Here is a 21,100-nt window from a genome sequence, read left to right as displayed (position 1 = left end):
TGGATGCCTCCCATGTTAGTGGAGAAACAACGCCTCCTTTCATTGCTGCACATTTTTTACTTTCAGGTTAAATTTTATTTCCTTCAGTCAAATGCTACCAGATGAATTAAGGATTAAACAGAAAAAATGATTTTCAATTCATTAAAATTGGATTACAAAGATGAAATTGTATATGTCTACAATGTGTCTTTTTAAAAATGTATTAATTTTTTATTGTGCTAAAATACACATAGCATAAAATTTACCATCTTAACCATTTTATGTGTATTGTTTGTTTAACAGATTTTAAAAATTTTCTTAGAGATTTTTTGCATTTAAAATATTTTTTTTTTTTTTTTTTTTTCAGACAGAGTCTCGCTCTGTCGCCCAGGCTGGAGTGCAGTGGCCGGATCTCAGCTCACTGCAAGCTCCGCCTCCCGGGTTCACGCCATTCTCCTGCCTCAGCCTCCCGAGTAGCTGGGACTACAGGCGCCCGCCACCTCGCCCGGCTAGTTTTTTGTATTTTTTTAGTAGAGACGGGGTTTCACCGTGTCAGCCAGGATGGTCTCGATCTCCTGACCTCGTGATCCGCCCGTCTCGGCCTCCCAAAGTGCTGGGATTACAGGCTTGAGCCACCGCGCCTGGCCTAAAATATTTTTTAAAAAATGTTAAAAGACGAATATTACCAAAGGAAGCATATATTAACACATCTAGCACACTACAAGTTTAAGGCTCAATATATACATTCTTCTGCACTAGTTTTATTGTGGTGGGGGTGGGTGAGAGGGAGATAATAGGGAAGAGAAAGTAAAAAATGATTTATCAAATTTTAATATTTAAAAATTTTGTATAATTATGAAAACATAACATTAAACCTGATAAGAACATCCGTTGAGTTTATCCATTTGAGCAGTTTATTACACAGTATGTAAGTGGTAGGTGAAGAGAAGCATCTAATAGTATTTATTCATTTAAACAAAATATATTATGCAAATATATTTGTATAACTTAAGCCTATTTTATTTCCAATTCATTACTGTTCTCACTTGTAAGGACGGCATAATAAATAGGAAGATAAAATATCCTATTCCCATTTATTAACTGGTAGGTAATCTTTACTCAGTTGGAGAAGCAGACCCTTGCTGCGTACTCTCCAGAAGCCTGTGACATCCCCCTTCTCCCACACTACCATAGGCCAGTACAACACATTACCATTAAAGGTAAAATAAATGCTTACAATACAACATTAAATTGGGGGTGAGAGAAAAAAATAAAAAATACAAAACCAATAACATCTACATTCCCAAAAGAGAACTAGAAACAACTAAAATGTTAAAAGTGGTGAGACTCCGGACAGTAAGATGTAAGGTGATTTTCCTTTTTACTTTTTCCTATATTTTCCACAGTTTTTATAATAAGGGAAAACTGCTATAAAAAGAAATGAGGCTGAACATAATTATCACCGTGATAAAGATTTAGGAGGATGATGCAGACCTTGCTACATACAAAGGAGAGACACACTGGGGGCATGAGTATAGAACTAAATCAGAGCTACTGAGACAAGAGTAAGAACGTCATGTTCAGAAGACAGTCTCTATTCCGTTTCCCTGAAACTTCATAGGTTTCAAAAGAATAAACTGAAATGAAAGGTGAAAACATAGGTAATGGCCAGACTCTGAAAGGGCTAGGCTTTATTAATATTTATTCTGTAAGCAACCAATTTAGTTATTTTTTAATTTTTTAGCTTGTAATTTCTCCCACTATTCAGGTCCCTACTAAGTTTTGAAGAAGTTAATATATTTCTTTCCTGTCTCCAGTTCTTCTGGCACCGCAATACTTTCAAATAAATGCAGTACTCTAGAAAAAGTATAAGTACCACAAAAGTAATATTACAGAAGATAAAGAATAACAAAGTGTATGGCTACCGGCTAATGCTTTCTGTGGCTCAGGACTCCATGTCTAATCAAATTTTTATCCTAACATTCTGTTGTGTTTTCTTCCTCCAAAATGGAATAATTCTAATCAAATAGGAATTAGATAAAAAGATGTGTGATCTTAAAAGACAAATCTGACTTTGGATAACTTATAATTAAGAAAATGCTAATTTCTGATTCACTCAATCCTGTATTTTACATTCCACCTAATGGTATTATAAACTTTTCTTCATATACATAACTATATTATTTCCTTCTGGCATCCGAGTAAAACCTGAGAAAAAGATCTTGTGTCTACAGCAGTCCCCCTTACCTAACGTTTTGCTTTCAGTGTCCTCAGTTACCTACAATCACTGTCAGAAACTATTAAATGGGAAATTCCAAAAATAAGCAATTCCTAAGTTTTAAATTGCACACGGTTCTGAGTAACATAATGAAATATTGTCCCAGCGATGTGAATCATCCCTTTGTCAAGCACATTCATGCTTTATACACTACCCACCTGTTAGTCACTTAGTAGCCATCTCACTTATCAGATCAAAAATCATGGTATATACAAGATTTGGTATGACCCAAGGTTTCACTGGCTACATCTTGGGACATATTGTCTGCAGATATAAGAGGGACTACTGTATACAGTTGGCCCTCCATTTCCATGGGTTCCACAAGTTCCAAAAAGCAAAACTTGAATTTGCCATGACAGGGTACTACATTGAATCCACAACAATAAAGGGATCTGCAGGCATTGTATTGTATTACTATAAGTAATCTAGAGATGATTTAAAGTATATGGGAGGATGTGCACTAAGTTATATGCAAATGGTATGCCATTTTAAATAAGGGACTTGAACATCCACATATTTTGGTATCTGTGTGTATGTGTGTCAACAGGGGTGGGGTCCTGGAACCAATCTCCCACGGGTATTGAAGGTCAACTATATTCAAATGAAGCCTTGACTGATCTCACTGGTGCCCTCCCAAGGATTGCATAACAGGCAGGTTTTCATTTTTCTACCGAGACCCAGTTTCATGGATCTAGATTTTGAATCAACAATTCTCAAGTGAGAAGTGATTATGCTTCCCAGGGGGACATTTAGCAATGTCTCTGAAAACATTTTTTACTGTTAGGACTGGTAAGATGCTGCTGAACATCCTACAAGAAACAAAACAGCCTCCTGGCCACTCTATCCCTAATGCCAAAAATAGCACTTGGCATGTAGTAGGTACTCAGAAATGTCCGAAAAGATTTACATGAGGAAACTGAGGCACAGCGTAGTTAGATATCTAGTAAACAGTAAAGTTGAAAATCAAAGTCTTGTAATCAAGTGTAGGTTCTTCTATCTGCATCTTGTAGTAGTTTGTTAATATTTTTCAAAAGACTTTTAAAAGACCATATTCTTTGACTCAGCAACTCGTTTTAAAAACTGATTGTAAGAAGTTATCACACAGTTGTACACAGATTATGTACACAGATTTTCATTATCCCAAAGACAGACAAACTTTAAGCAGAGTCTTACTGTGCTCAGCGGAAGGTAAATTATGTTACATCCATTTAATGGAATATTAGTAAAGATAGAAAGGCATAGTATATGTATCAATAAGAAAAGGGGAGCCAGGTGCAGTGGCTTATGCCTGACTGAAGGTCAGGAGTTCAACACCAGCCTGGTCAACACAATGAGACCTCATCTCTAAGAAACTTTTAAAAAAACTAGCCAGGCATGATGGCATGCTCCTGTAGTCCTAGCTACTTGGAAGACTGAGCAGGAGGATTCCCTTAGGCCCAGTCTGAGGCTACAGTGAGCTATGATCACACCAGTGCACTCCAGCCTGAATGAAATAGTGAGACCCTGTATCTAAAAAAGAAAAAAACAAAGAAAAGTCAGTCAAAATATTGTCAAATGACAAAGGGACAGAGTAGGTTACAAAATAATATGTATAATATGATCCCATGTGGTATATATATATTCAAGGCATTAGAGATAATTTTTTCTAAGTGGTAACATTAATTTTTTCTTCTTGCTTACATGTATTTTGTGACTTCTTACAAATATATCTGGTTTGAACACTATGCGGAAGTAGGAGAGAGAGACTATCAAAAGCCTACTAGGAGAGCCAGGCACATTGGTGTATGTCTGTAGTCACAGCTAGTCAGGCGCAGAAGGCTGAGACAGAAGGATCCTTTGAACTCAGGAGTTCTACGTATGCCTGAGTACCACAGAAAGACCCTATCTCAAGAAAAATAAAGAAAATCCACTTGGAGGAAACACACATTTACCAATTTCTTGGCTAAAGAATAAGAAATCCTATACATTTACCAAACAGACACATTATTTTTACTTAGGGGTACCACTGTAATCTTTCCTACTTCAGAGGAAAGAGATTTTTTCTCTTTTAATGCTTCCTAGCTAAAGAAAGATGGGGAGTTGTTAACAGCAACTAGCATTCTATACCATAATAAAACTTGGACAACAGGGAAGCAACACTAAAATACTTCCTAAACCTAATACATAGCGATACTGAATCTATTATTTCCTTAAAAAATCTACAAACAAAAGATTATCATCAAACTAATCTTGTTCTAAAATACATTCACGTATCATACGAAAGGTTTATTTAGATTAAATTACACTGAGAGCTTGGTGGGTGTGTAAATGTATCTGTCAGATTGCTAAACAACATAACCTATCAATCTAGCATCTGGCAATGAGCCATTTAATTTAACTTTAATGATTTACTAAGAATAATTTATTTGATTTACAACTGGTTATTACTTTTACATTGTTATACTGAAATTTCAAGTTCAATAGATTTGCAATTGTTATCTTGTGCTTATATTATTAATAGGTTAGATGACATATTTATCAAGTACAAATGTATTTTTTAAATTGTACTAACATAAAAGGTTTGTTCAATGAGGAAATTTGATGGTTGTTTTCATTTCTTTCCCAACTAATTTTTTTTAAAATCAGTATTCATCTACATTATCTCCTTAAATACCCAAATACTTGCTGTATCTTGAGATAAATGTATTGATGCTGGTAAGTATGTATTATCAAAAGCAGTGGTCTTCTCTTATAGTGTTACTGCTTCTGCACTTTCCTTCCTGGAATTTGCATTCTACTTTTATGTACTTTGTGAATCGATTTTCTCTTAAAAACTTCAAGAAGCTAATGGCAAATATCTGCACAAGAGACATTATTTTACATTAAAAAATTCACAATACATACTTTAGGGACTCTGTGCCAATGAAAACAATCTATTTTAAACTAAGAATACTCCACCAAGGCATATATACAAGAAACCAGTAGGTGTGTACACACACACACACACACAGACACACACACAGAGAGAAAGAGAGAAATAGGCTGCACTAGGAATAAATGGTTATATTTTCTCCTAAATTAGACTTTGTGTTTTAACAGAAAAAAAAAAAAACTGATTAAAGAGAGCAGTAACTAAGGTGGGCGAGAAACCAGTTTAAAATAATAATGAGGAAAAGTCACTGAATAAAAGCGAATTCTGTAGATATCTGAAACCCACCTTTAAGGATACTGTTAGATGATGTTTGGAATCAGCCCCTATGTTCAATAGGTGAAACAAGCAATTCTAAATTTAAAGTTATTTATTGGCAGAAGAGGCTGTAGAGATCATCGAGGCAAACCTTATCATTTAAAAAATAAAGAAAAGGAGCCTCTGTGCAGTTAAGTGACTGATGGATCAGGAGCTAGAGCCTGACTCTCCACCCGACCCTGCTTCTTCCACGGCAACAATTTCTCACTGTAAGGAGTTGGGGAAGGAAGTGTCTCAACAAATTTGGCTACCTGTTTTTAAAAATAAAGTTTTCATGGAACACATTCACATTCTGCTTTCATGCTACAAGAAAACAGTAGTTGTGAAAGACACTTTACAGTCTACAGCTTAAAATATTTACTATCTGGTTCTTCACAGAAAAAAGTTTGCTGATTCCTATATTACATTTCTTAATATATGATCAGAAGTTTCAGAACTTAATACATAATAAGTACAGTTGACCGTTGAACGACATGGGTTTAAACTGCGTGGATACAATTACATGTGGATTTTCTTCCACCTCTGCCATCTCTGAGACAGGAAGACCAGCACCTCCTCTTCTTCTTCCTCCTCAGTCAACTCAACATGAAGATGATGACGATAAAAACCTTTATGATGATCTACTTCCACTTAATGAACAGTAAATATATTTTCTCTTCTTTCTGATTTTCTTAATAACATTTTAGTTTCTCTAGCTTACTTTAAGAATACAATATCTAATACATGTGACATACAAAATATGTATTGACTGTTTATGTTATTTATAAGGCTTCCAGTCAACAATAGGCTATTAGTGGTCAAGTTTCCGAGGAATCAAAAGTTATATGAGGATTTTCATCTGTACAGTGGGGATCAGGGACACAACTCCAGCATTGTTCTAGTGTCACCTGTATATATAATATGTTGTAATAAATAGTAGTGTAACCAGAAAAGAATAGCAATCACCTTAAACAGGCTTAACTTTTTTTGCCAGCAAAGAATTGATTATTTTCTATGTTCCATGCTTTGATATATAAACCTTTGAGAAAACCTATAAAATTTAGAAATGTCCAAAGGAGAAATTAAAATCTGATTAAACTGAAAGATAACCCATAAAACATTCCTTTAATAGAGCACTCCTCATCTACAGAAACATATTTATAGATCATTGATTACTTGAGACACACCCTAGTACATAAATCTAAACTAAGTGAATTAAACAGAAATGTCCAATGAATGTCAGAGTATTACAGAAAAAACGAAATTTACATACAATTTTCTACTGGCATATCTTAAGCATAAAAGAGAGATATCTATTTAAATATCAAAGGCATCTGCCTTATTAGTCACTTGATTCATTACATTTTTAGGTTTTACCTTTCTCCTCCCAGGAAAAAAAAAGTAAGCCTAGCTCCAACTGACCCAATTAGTAATAGTTGCTGGAACACTACAAAAATGTAAACCTCAATGAGACTTAGGTATAAACAAAATACAATTTAAACAAAAGTAGTAGACTGCTCAAGGAAAACAAGTTTACAGAAGTAAGAAGCGGCTAACTAGAAACTAACAAATCAAAGTTATTAATTCCCTAATTAGCATAGTATGGGATGAGGTTACATATGAACACAGTTCTTTTATAGGGAAGCCTGGATAATTCATTATAAAATTATGTAGAATGTACAACAGCACTTTAAATTGCAATAAGAAAGGAACCTAAAGACATATATATCAAATTGAAATACGCGCACGCGCGCGCACACACACACATACACACACACACACACACACAAAACACAGGCTTTGAAACCAGAAGACTTGGGTTCAAATTCCTGAGCTGCCAGCAACTGCTAACACTGAGCAACTGACTTCTGAGAGACTTTAGGTTCTTCGAGGATTTAGTTTACTTCTTCATAAAATAAGGAACTTAAACGAGGTAAGTATGGTTCTTTCCAACTCCCAAATAATATATATTTAACTGCTTATTAAGCTATTACAATGTGTCAAGAACTATATTAATGGCTTTAATTACTTATAGAAATAAGTTTGACTTGAAAAAACCAATTCTAGAATAAATAATCCCTGTCAAGCACCTTCTTTCAAACACATGAAGAGGTGGATCTTCATCCAAGATGGCCGAATAGGAACATCCGGTCTGCACCTCCCAGCGTGATCGACACAGAAGATGGGTGATTTCTGCATTTCCAACTGAGGTACCTGGTTCATCTCACTGGGACTGGTTGCACAGTGGGTGCAGCCCACAGAGGGCGAGCTGAAGCAGGGCGGGGCATCACCTCACCGGGAAAGCACAAGGGGTCTGGGATTTCCCTTTCCTAGCCAAGGGAAGCCATGACAGACTGTACCTGGAAAAACGGGACACTCCCACCTAAACACTGTGCTTTTCCCATGGTCTTAGCAACTGACAGACCAGGAAATTCTCTCCTGTGCCTGGCTTGGCAGGTCCCACACTCACTACTAGCGCAGCAGTCTGAGATCAAACTGCGAAGCTGCAGCCAGGCAAGGGGACACACATCCGCTATTGCTGAGGCTTCAGTAGGTAAACAAAGTGGCTGGGAAGCTCAAACTTGGTAGAGCCCACCGCAGCTCAGCAAGGCTCACTGCCTCTATAGACTCCACCTCAGTGGGCAGGGCATAGTTTCAGGCACAGCAGAAACTTCTGCAGACTTAAACGTCCCTCCCTGACAGCTCTGAAGAGAGCAGTAGTTCTCCCAGCACAGCATTTGAGCTCTGAGGATGGACACACTTGCCTCCTCAAGTGGGTCCCTGACCCCCGTGTAGCCTAACTGGGAGACACCTCCCAGTAGGGGCTGACAGACACCTCACACAGGTGGGTACTCCTCTGGGATAAAACTTCCAGAGGAAGGATCAGGCAGCAGTATTTAGAGCTCTTCAATATTTGCTGTTCTGCAGCCTCTGCTGGTGATACCCAAGCAAACAGGGTCTGGAGTGGACCTCCAGCAAACACCAACAGACCTGCAGTGGAGGGACCTGACTGTTAGAAGGAAAACTAACAAGGAGAAAGGAATAGCATCAATATCAACAAAAAGGAGATCCACACCAAAATCCCATCTGTAGGTCACCAATATCAAAGACCAAAGATAGATAAAACCACAAAAATGGGGAGAAATCAGGGCAGAAAAGCTGAAAATTCTAAAAACCAGAGCGCCTCTTCTCCTCCAAAGGATCACAGCTCCTCGCCAGCAACGGAATAAAGCTAATGGAGAATGACTTTGATGAGTTGACAGAAGTAGGCTTCAAAAGGTCGGTAATAACAAACTTCTCGGAGCTAAAGGAATATGTTCTAACCCATCGCAAGAAAGCTAAAAACCTTGAAAAAAGGTTAGACGAATGGCTAACTGGAACAAACAGTGTAGAGAAGACCTTAAAAGACCTGATGGATCTGAAAACCACAGCACAAGAACTTTGTGACGCGTGCACAAGCTTCAATAGCCGATTCCATCAAGTGGAAGAAAGGATATCAGGGATTGAAGATTAAATTAATGAAATAAAGCGAGAAGACAAGATTAGAGAAAAAAGAGTAAAACGAAATGAACAAACACTCCAAGAAATATGAAACTATATGAAAAGACCAACTCTACGTTAGACTGATGTTCCTGAAAGGGATGGGGAGAATAGAACCAAGTTAGAAAACGCTCTTCAGGATATTAACCAGGAGAACTTACCCAACCTAGCAAGACAGACCAACATTTAAATTCAGGAAAAACAGAGACCACCACAAAGATACTCTTGAAGAAGAGCAACCCCAAGACACAAAATTGTCAGATTCACCAGGGTTGAAATGAAGGAAAAAGTGTTAAGGGCAGCCAGAGAGAAAGGTCAGGTTACCAACAAAGGGAAGTCCATCAGACTAACAGCGGTCTCTCGGCAGAAACCCTACAAGTCAGAAGAGAGTGGGGGCCAACATTCAACATTCTGAAAGAAAAGAATTTTTAACCCAGAATTTCATATCCAGCCAAACGAAGTTTCACAAGAGAATGAGAAATAAAATCCTTTACAGACAAGCAAATGCTGAGACATTTTGTCACCACCAGGCCTGCCTTACAAGAGCTCCTGAAGGAAGCACTAAACATGGAAAGGAACAACCAGTACCAGTGACTGCAAAAACATGCCAAATCGTAAAGACCATTGAAGCTATGAAGAAACTGCATGAATTAATGAACAAAATAACCACCTAACAGCACAATGACAGAATTAAATTCACACATAACAATATTAACCTTAAATGTAAATGGGCTAAATGCCCCAATTAAAAGACACAGACTGACAAATTGGGTAACAGTCAAGGCTCATCAGGTGCCGTATTCAGGAGACCCATCTCACGTGCAGAGACAGACACAGGCTCAAAATAAATAGATGGAGGAAGATTTACCAAGCAAGTGGACAGCAAAAAAAGCAGAGGTTGCAATCCTAGTCTCTGATAAAACAGACTTTAAACCAACAAAGATCAAAAGAGACGAAAAAAGCCATTACATAATGGTAAAGGGATCAATTCAACAAGAAGAGCTAACTATCCTAAATATATATGCATCAAATACAGGAGCACCCAGATTCACAAAGTGAGTACTTGGAGACCTACAAACAGACTTAGACTCCCACACAATAATAATGGGAGACTTTAACACCCTGCTGTCAATATTAGGCAAATCAACAAGACAGAAGGTTAACAAGGATATTTAGGACTTGAACTCAGCTCTGCAACAAGCAGACCTAATAGACATCTACAGAACTCTCCACCCCAAATCAACAGGATATATACTCTTCTCAGCACCACATCACACTTATTCTAAAATTGACCACATAATTGGAAGTAAAGCACTGCTCAGCAAATGTAAAAGAACAGAAATCACAACAAACTACCTCTCAGACCAAATCCAATCAAATTAGAACTCAGGATTAAGAAACTCATTCAAAACCACACAACTACACGGAAACTGAACAACCTGCTCCTGAATAACTACTGGATGAATAACGAAATGAAGGCAGAAATAAAGATGTTCTTTGAAACCAGTGAGAACAAAGATACAACATACCAGAATCTCTGGGACACATTTAAGGCACTGTGTAGAGGGAAATTTATAGCACTAAATGGCCACAAGAGAAAGCAGGAAAGATCTAAAATTGACACCCTAACATCACGATTAAAAGAACAAGAGAAGCAAGAGCAAACACATTCAAAAGCTAGCAGAAGGCAAGAAATAACTAAGATCAGAGCAGAACTAAAGGAGATGGAAACATAAAAACCTCTCAAAAAATCAATGAATCCAGGAGGTGGTTTTTTGAAAATATCAACAAAATTGACAGACTGCTAGCAAGACTAACAAAGAAGAAAAGAGAGAAGAATCAAATAGATGCAATAAAAAATGATAAAGGGGATATCACCACCAATCCCACTGAAATACAAACTACCATCAGAGAATACTATAAACACCTCTACTCAAATAAACTAGTAAATCTAGAAGAAATGGATAAATTCCTGGACACATACACCCTCCCAAGACTACACCAGGAAGAAGCTGAATCTCTGAATAGACCAATAACAGGCTCTGAAACTGAGGCAATAATTAATAGCCTACCAATCAAAAAAAGTCCAGGACCAGAGGGATTCACAGTCAAATTCTACCAGAGGTAAAAAGAAGAGCTGGTACCATTCCTTCTGAAGCTATTCTAATCAATAGAAAAAGAGGGAATCCTCCCTAATTCATTTTATGAGGCCAATATCATCCGGATACCAAAGCCTGGCAGAGACACAACAAAAAAAGAGAATTTTAGACCAATATTCCTGATGAACATTGATGCAAAAATCCTCAATAAAATACCGGCACACTGAATCTAGTAGCACATCAAAAAGCTTATCCACCACAATCAAGTCGGCTTCATCCCTGAGATTCAAGGCTAGTTCAACAACCGGAAATCAATAAACGTAATCCATCACCTACACAGAACCAATGACAAAAACCACAGGATTATTTCAACAGATGCAGAAAAGGCCTTTGAAAAATTCAACAGCCCTTCATGCTAAAAACTCTCAATAAACTAGGTATTGATGGAATGTATCTCAAAATAATAAGAGCTCAATAAGGGTACTCAATTAGGAAAAGAGGAAGTCAAACTGTCCCTGTTTGTATATTTAGAAAACGCCATTGTCTCAGCCCCAAATCTCCTTAAGCTGAGAAGCAACTTCAGCAAAGTCTCAGGATACAAAATCAAGGTGCAAAAATCACAAGCATTCCCATACAACAATGACAAACAGAGCACAAAATCATGAGTGAACTCCCATTCACAATTGCTACAAAGAGAATAAAATACCTAGGAATCCAACTTACAAGAGATGTAAAGGACCTCTTCAAGGAGAACTACAAACCACTGCTCAACGAAATAGGAGGACACAAACAAATGGAAGAACATTTCATGCTCATGGATAGGAAGAATCAATACCGTGAAAGTGGCCATACTGCCCAAGGTACTTTATAGATTCAATGCCATCCCCATTAAGCTACCAATGACTTTCTTCACAGAATGAGAAAAAACTACTTTAAAGTTCATATGGAACCAAAAAAGAGCCCGCATAGCCAAGACAATCCTAAGCCAAAGGAACAAAGCTGGAGGCATCACGCTACCTGATTTCAAACTATACTACAAGGCTACAGTAACCAAAACTGCATGGTACTGGTACCAAAACAGAGAGATACACCAATGGAACAGAACAGAGGCCTGAGAAATAATACCACACATCTACAACCATCTGATCTTTGACAAACCTGACAAAAACAAGAAATGAGGAAAGGATTGCCTATTTAATAAATGCTGCTGGGAAAACTGTCTAGCCATAGGTAGAAAGCTGAAACTGGATCCCTTCCTTACACCTTACATGAAAATTAATTGCAGGTGGATTACAGACTTAAATGTTAGACCTAAAACCATAAAAACTCTAGAAGAAAACCTAGGCAATACCATGCAGGACATAGGTATGGGCAAGGACTTCATGTCTAAAACACCACAAGCAATGGCAACAAAAGCCAAAATTGACAAATGGGATCTAATTAAACTAAAGAGTTGCACAGCAAAAGAAACTACCATCAGAGTGAACAGGCAACCTACAGAATGGGAGAACATTTCTGCAATCTACTCATCTGACAAAGGGCTAATATCCAGAATCTACAAAGAACTTAAACAAATTTACAAGAAAAAAACCAACAACCCCATCAAAAAGTGGACAAAGGATACGAACAAACACTTCTCAAAAGAAGACATTGCATTTATGCACAGCCAACAGACACATGAAAAAATACTCATCATCACTGGTCATTACAGAAATGCAAATGAAAACCACAAAAAGATACCATCTCACGGTAGTTAGAATGGCGATCATTAAAAAGTCAGGAAACAACAGGTGCTGGACAGGATGTGGAGAAATAGGAACACTTTTATACTGCTGGTGGTGGTATAAATTACTTCAGCCATTCTGGAAGAGAGTGTGGCAATTCCTCAAGGATCTAGAACTAGAAATACCATTTGACCCAGTGATCCCGTTACTGAGTATATATCCAGAGGATTATAAATTATGCTACTATAAAGACACATGCACATGTATGTTTATTGCGGTACTATTCACAATAGCAAAGACTTGGAACCAACCCAAATGTCCATCAATGACAGACTGGATTAAGAAAATGTGGCACATATACACCATGGAATACTATGCAGCCATAACAAAAGGATGAGTTCATGTCCTTTGCAGGGACATGGATGAAGCTGGAAACCATCATTCTCAGCAAACTATCGTAAGGACAAAAAACCAAACACCGCTCGTTCTCACTCTTAGGTGGGAACTGAACAATGAGAACACTTGGACACAGGGCAGGGAACATCACACACTGGGGCCTGTCGAGGGGTGGGGGGCTGTGGGAGGGATAGCATTAGAGGAGAAATACCTAATTTAAATGACGAGTTGATGGGTGCAGCAAACCAACATGGCACATGTATACCTGTGTAACAAACCTGCATGTTGTGCACATGTACCCTAGAACTTAAAGTATAATAATTAAAAAATTAAAATAAAATAAATTAAAACAGAAACAAAATTAGCCATAATGAAGAACTAAGGTATTTGCAAACACTTAACTGAAAAAGGACTAGCATCTCCTATATGTATGTATATGTGTATAGACAGCTACAAATTAATGAGGAAAAGCAGGCAATCCAACAGAAAAATTGGCAAAAGACCTGAACCAGGCCTATGAAAAAGAAGATTTTTGTTTTTCATTCCCTTCTGTATTTTTTTTTAAAGGGGGTCTTGCTGTATTACCCATGCTGGATCCAGTGCAGTGGCTATTCACAGGTATGATCATAGCACACTGCAGCCTCAAATTCCTGGGCTCAAGTGATCCTCCCACCTCAGCCTCCTCCCAAGTAGCTGGGGACTACAGATGTGCACCATCACACCCCATTTAAAGTTCCACTTTTTAAAAAACACGTGCCATATTTTCACATGTATTATTTTCATTTTTTAAATGTAAAATAAATGAAGCTATAGTGAAAAAAAAAAAGCAAAAAAGACATGAAAAGGCACTGGGTCCCATTTTGTAATCAAGGAAATGAACAGTAAAAATTTAATGAGATACCATTACATACTCACCGTATCACAAATGCTAAAATCCCTGACTGACAACACTATGTGTTGCAGAGAACGTGAAGTTACTTTGATGGTAAGAGTACCTTTGGTATACACTTTGGAAAAAAGTTTGACATTATCCAGTAAACTTGAAGACGCACATACTTTATGATGCAGAAATTCCACTACTAAGTCACCCTAAAAAAATACAAGCTTAGATTCCATATACAAAAGCTTCAAAGCAGCATTATTTAGAATAGTTAAAACCTCTAGATAATCCAAATGTTGAACAGCAGAATGGACCTTCTTTCTTATATACAATACTTCTATTATGTACTTTAATGGATGTACTTTTGCAGTATGCAATTTATGCCTCAACAAAGTTGATTTTTAAAATTTCAACAACTAAAATCAAGGATGCTTCCTTTACTGACAATTCTCTTAGTATGATTCCATGCTCTTATGATGAAATGCATTCAAAGCCAAGCCACCATGAATATTTAACCAATCCCTTTACAAAGTACAACGTTCTCACTACCTCTGCTTTGCCTAATCACATCTATCCTGCATATCACTGCTAAAATAATCTTCAAAAAACCCTTCTGAATTAGGAGTACCATGTGCTTTAGAACTTGAAGTGCTGCTCACAGCCTTTCCTCCCCCCAGAAGAATAAACATTTACAATTTGAGTTGAATCTACCACTCTGGTCTTATTTTTCACTACTTTCTATACATAGACAAATCCTTTTCTTAAAATTCACTTTTTCTCTAAACATATTTTATTTACACTTTTCATGCATTCTTCAGGCTGTTCTCTTAAACATGTACCCCTGTCTTCCACCTTAATCCTACCTGTGATTTAAGAGGTAGCTCAAAGGCTAACCTTAAGCACAGAGTCTTTTCTGAAGCCCCTTTCATTTACGTCTCTTCATTCTCTAAAATTCTAAGTCTTCTAAGTCTGTGTATGAAAGCTAAAAACACCATTCTCTATGTCATTCACAGAAGAATACCTGCCTCCAAGGAACTCAGATAATTTATACCCACACATATCGATAACTGATGACAAATAATATAGGGACAAGCTAGAAGGACATGCTGAGCACACAGCATTCACTCAACAATTGCTTGTTGAAAATAATGATTATTTACATATTATAAATATCCAGAAAGTCACTAATATATAAGTATACAAATAAAATGGTAATCCTAATAGATTAAAAAAAAAAAAATCTGAGATCCGTGCCAAGATGGCCGAATAGGAACAGCTCCAGCCTCCAGCCTCCAGGTCCCAGCATGAGTGACACAGAAGATGGGTGATTTCTGCATTTCCAACAGAGGTACCAGGTTCATCTCACTGGGGCATGAACACAACACCTGGTAAATCAGGTCACTCCCACCCTAATACAGGCTTTACCAAGGGTCTTAGCGAACGGCACACCAGGAAATTATATCCTGCACCAGGCTCGGAGGGTCCCATGCCCACGGAGCCTCCCTGGTTGCTAGCACAGCAGTCTGAGACCTAACTGCAAGGCAGCAGTGAGACTGTGGGAGGGGTGCCCGCCATTGCTGAGGCTTAAGTAGGTAAACAAAGTGGCCGGGAAGCTCGAACTGGGTGGAGCCCACGCCAGTTCAAGGAGGGCTGCCTGCCTCTGTAGACTGCACCTCTGGGGACAGGGCATAGCCAAACAAAAGGCAGCAGAAACCTCTGCAGATGTAAATGTCCCTGTCTGACAGCTTTGAAGAGAGCAGTGGTTTTCCCAGAACGGAGTTTGAGACCTGAGAACGGACAGACTGTCTGCTCAAGTGGGTCCCTGACTCCCGAGTAGCCTAACTGGGAGATATCCCCCCAACTAGGGGCAGACTGACACCTCACACCTCACACGGCTGGGTACACCCCTGAGACAAACCTTCCAGAGGAACAATCAGACAGCAACATTTGCTGTTCAGTAATATTCACTCTTCTACAGTTTCTGCTGCTGATACCCAGGCAAACAGGGTCTGGAGGGGACCTCAAGCAAACTCCAACAGACCTGCAGCTGAGGGTCCTGACTGTTAGAAGGAAAAACAAACAGAAAGGACATCCACACCAAAACCCCATCTGTACATCACCATCATCAAAGACCAAAGGTAGATAAAACCACAAAGATGGGGAAAAAGTAGTACAGAAAAGCTGGAAATTCTAAAAATCAGAGCACCTCTCCCCCTCTAAAGGAATGCAGCTCCTCTCCAGCAACGGAACAAAGCTGGACAGAGAATGACTTTGACGAGTTGAGAGAAGAAGACTTCAGACAATCAGACTTCTCTGAGCTAAAGGAGGAATTACGAACCCAGTGCAAAAAAACTAAAAACGTTGAAAAAAGATTTGATGAATGGCTAACTAGAATAACCAATGCAGAGAAATCTTTAAACGACCTGATAGAGATGAAAACCATGACACAAGAACTACGCAACAAATGCACAAGCTTCAGTAACCGACTCAATCAACTGGAAGAAAGGGTATCAGTGACTGAAGATCAAATGACTGAAATGAAGCAAGAAGAGAAGTTTACAGAAAAAAGTAAAAAGAAATGAACAAAGCCTCCAAGAAATATGGGACTATGTGAAAAGACCAAATCTACGTCTGAGTGGTGTACCTGAAAGTGATGGGGAGAATGGAACCAAGTTGGAAAACATTCTGCAGGATATTATCCAGGAGAACTTCCCCGACCTAGCAAGGCAGACCAACATTCAAATTCAGGAAATACAGAGAACGCCACAAAGATACTCCTCGAGAAGAGCAACTCCAACACACATAACTGTCAGATTCACCAAAGTTGAAATGAAGGAAAAAATGTTAAGGGTAGCCAGAGAGAAAGATCGGTTTACCCACAAAGGGAAGTCCATCAGACTAACAGCAGATCTCTCAGCAGAAACTCTACAAGCCAAAAGACAGTGGGGGCCAATTTTCAACATTCTTAAAGAAAAGAATTTTCAACCCGGAATTTCATGTCCAGCCAAACTCAGTTTCATAAGTGAAGGAGAAATAAAATCCTTTACAGACAAGTAAATGCTGAGAGATTTTGTCACCACCAGGTCTGCCCTACAAGAGCTCCTGAAGGAAGCACTAAAAATGGAAAGGAACCGGTACCAGCCACTACAAAAACATGCCAAAATGTAAAGGCCATTGATGCTAGGAAGAAACTGCATCAACTAACAAGCAAAATAACCAGCTAATATAGTAACAGGATTAAGTTCACACATAACAATATTAACCTTAAATAAAAACAGGCTTAATGCTCCAATTAAAAGACACAGACTGACAAATGGGATAAAGAGTCAAGACCCATCAATTTGCTGTATCCAGGAGACCCATCTCACATACAGAGACACACATAGGCTCAAAATAAAGGGATGGAGGAAGATCTATCAAGCAAATGGAAAACAAAAAAAGGCAGGGGTTGCATCCTAGTCTCTGATAAAACAGACTTTAAACCCACAAAGATCAAAAGAGACAAGAAGGCCATTACATAATGGTGAAGGGATCAATTCAACAAAAAGAGCTAACTATCCTAAATATACTGCACCAAATTCAGGGGCACCTAGATTCATAAAGCAAGTCCTTAGAGACTTACAAAGAGACTTAGATTCCCATACAATAATAATGGGAGAATTTAACACCCCGCTGTCAACATTAGACAAATCAACGAGACAGAAAGTTAACAAGGATATCCAGGAATTGAACTCAACTCTGCACCAAGCGGACCTAATAGACATCTACAGAACTCTCCACCCCAAATCAACAGAATATACATCCTTCTCAGCACATCGCACTTATTCCAAAACTGACCACATAGTTACAAGTAAAGCACTCCTCAGCAAATGTAAAAGAACAGATATTATAACAAACTGTCTCTCAGACCACAGTGCAATCAAACTAGAATTCAGGATTAAGATACTCACTCAAAACCACTCAACTACATGGAAACTGAACAACCTGCTCCTGAATAACTACTGGGTACATAACAAAATGAAGGCAGAAATAAAGATGTTCTTTGAAATCAATGAGAACAAAGATACAACATACCAGAATCTCTGGGACACATTTAAGGCACTGTGTAGAGGGAAATTTATAGCACTAAATGGCCACAAGAGAAAGCAGGAAAGATCTAAAACTGACACCCTAACATCACAATTAAAAGAACTAGAGAAGCAAGAGCAAACACATTCAAAAGCTAGCAGAAGGCAAGAAATAACTAAGATCAGAGCAGAACTGAAGGAGATAGAGACACAAAAAATCCTTCAAAAAATCAATGAATCCAGGAGCTGGTTTTTTGAAAAGATCAACAAAACTGATAGACCACTAGCAAGACTAATAAAGAAGAAAAGAGAGAAGAATCAAACAGATGCAATAAAAAATGATAAAGGGGATGTCACCACCAGCCCCACAAAAATACAAACTACCATCAGAGAATACTATAAACACCTCTACGCAAATACACTAGAAAACCTAGAAGAAATGGATAAATTCCGGGACACATACACTCTCCCAACACTAAACCAGTAAGAAGCTGAATCTCTGAATAGACCAGTTAACAGGCTCTGAAATTGAGGCAATAATTAATAGCCTACCAATCAAAAAAAGTCCAGGACCAGAGGGATTCACAGCCGAATTCTACCGGAGGTACAAGGAGGAGCTGCTACCATTCCTTCTGAAATTATTCCAATCAACAGAAAAAGAGGGAATCCTCCCTAACTCATTTTATGAGGCCAACATCATCCGGATACCAAAGTCTTGCAGAGACACAACAAAAAAAAGAGAATTTTAGACCAATATCCCTGATGTACATTGATGCAAAAATCCTCAGTAAAATACTGGCAAACTGAATTCAGCAGCACATCAAAAAGCTTACCTACCATGATCCAGTGGGCTTCATCCCTCGGATGCAAGGCTGGTTCAACATACACAAATCAATAAACATAATCCAGCATATAAAGAGAACCAAAGACAAAAACCACATGATTATCTCAATAGATGTAGAAAAGGCCTTTGACAAAATTCAACAGCCCTTCATGCTAAAAACTCTTAATAAATTCGGGATTTATGGAATGTATCTCAAAATAATAAGAGCTATTTATGACAAACCCACAGCCAATATCATACTGAATGGGGAAAAACTGGAAGCATTCCACTTGAAAACTGGCATAAGACAGCGATGCCCTCTCTCACCACTCCTATTCAACATAGTGGTGGAAGTTCTGGCCAGAGCAATCAGGCAGCAGAAAGAAATAAAGGGTATTCAATTAGGAAAAGAGGAAGTCAAATTGTCCCTGTTTGCACATGACATGACTGTATATTTAGAAAACCCCATCGTCTCAGCCCCAAATCTCCTTAAGCTGATAAGCAACTTCAGCAAAGTCTCAGGGTACAAAATCATGTGTAAAAGTCACTAGCATTCTTACACACCAATAACAGAAAAACAGAGAGCCAAATCATGAGTGAACTCCCATTCACAATTGCTTCCAAGAGAATAAAATACCTAGGAAGCCAACTTACAAGGGATGTAAAGGACCTCTTCAAGGAGAACTACAAACCACTGCTCAATGAAATAAAAGAGGACACAAACAAATAGAAGAACATTCCATGCTCATTGACAAGAAGAATCAATATTGTGAAAATGCCCATACTGCCCAAGGTAATTTATAGATTCAATGCCATCCCCATTAAGCTACCAATGACTTTCTTCACAGAATTGGAAAAAAACTACTTTAAAGTTCATATGGAACCAAAAAAGAGCCCGCATTGCCAAGACAATCCTAAGCCAAAAGAACAAAGCTGGAGGCATCACGCTACCTGACTTCAAACTGTATTACAAGGCTACAGTAACCAAAACAGCATGGTACTGCTACCAAAACAGAGATATAGACCAATGGAACACAACAGAGTCCTCAGAAATAATACCACACATGTACAATCATCTGATCTTTGACAAACCTGACAAAAACAAGAAATGGGTAAAGGATTGCCTATTTAATAAATGTTGCTGGGAAAATTGTCTAGCCATAAGTAGAAAGCTGAAACTGGATCCCTTCTTACACCCTATAAAAAAATTCATTCAAGATGGATTACAGACTTAAATGTTAGACCTAAAACCATAAAAACCCTAGAAGAAAACCTAGGCAATACCATGCAGGACATAGGCATGGGCAAGGACTTCATGTCTAAAACACCACAAGCAATGGCAACAAAAGCCAAAATTGACAAATGGGATCTAATTAAACTAAAGAGCTTCTGCACAGCAAAAGAAACTACCATCAGAGTGAACAGGCAATCTACAGAATGGGAGAACATTTCTGCAATCTACTCACCTGACCAAGGGCTAATATCCAGAATCTACAAATAATTTAAACAAATTTACAAGAAACAAACAACCCCATCAAAAAGTGGGCAAAGGATATGAACAGACACTTCTCAAAAGAAGACACTGCATTTATGCAGCCAACAGACACATGAAAAAATGCTCATCATCACTGGCCATCAGAGAAATGCAAATCAAAACACGATGAGATACCATCTCACACCAGTTAGAACGGCAATCATTAAAAAGTCAGGAAACAACAGGTGCTGGAGAGGATGTGGAGAAATAGGAACACTTTTACACTGTTGGTGGGACTGTAAACTAGTTCAACCATTGTGGAAGACAGTGTGGCGATTCCTCAAGGATCTAGAACTAGAAATACCATTTGACCCTGCCATGCCATTACTGGGGATATACCCAAAGGATTATAAATCATGCTGCTATAAAGACACACGCACACATATGTTTATTGTGGCACTATTCACAATAGCAAAGACTTGGAACCAACCCAAATGTCCATCAATGACAGACTGGATTAGGAAAAGTGGCACATATACACCATGGAATACTATGCAGCCATAAAAAAGGATGAGTTCGTGTCCTTTGTAGGGACAAGGATGAAGCTGGAAACCATCATTCTCAGCAAACTATCG

At 38.3% G+C, this 21,100-nt stretch overlaps 1 protein-coding gene across 4 annotated transcripts in view; it reads right to left on the bottom strand.

The window, feature by feature from the left end:
• The window catches only part of SMAP1 (small ArfGAP 1), a 187,977-nt gene that overhangs the window by 47,648 nt on the left and 119,229 nt on the right, over positions 1-21,100 (bottom strand). The gene's annotated exons all lie outside the window — the stretch shown is intronic.

This window comes from Theropithecus gelada, chromosome 4, assembly GCF_003255815.1.
Source record: "Theropithecus gelada isolate Dixy chromosome 4, Tgel_1.0, whole genome shotgun sequence".
NCBI lineage: Eukaryota > Metazoa > Chordata > Mammalia > Primates > Cercopithecidae > Theropithecus > Theropithecus gelada.
The sequence above is the reverse complement of the archived record's forward strand: the minus strand, read 5'-3'. Positions and strand labels throughout refer to the sequence as shown.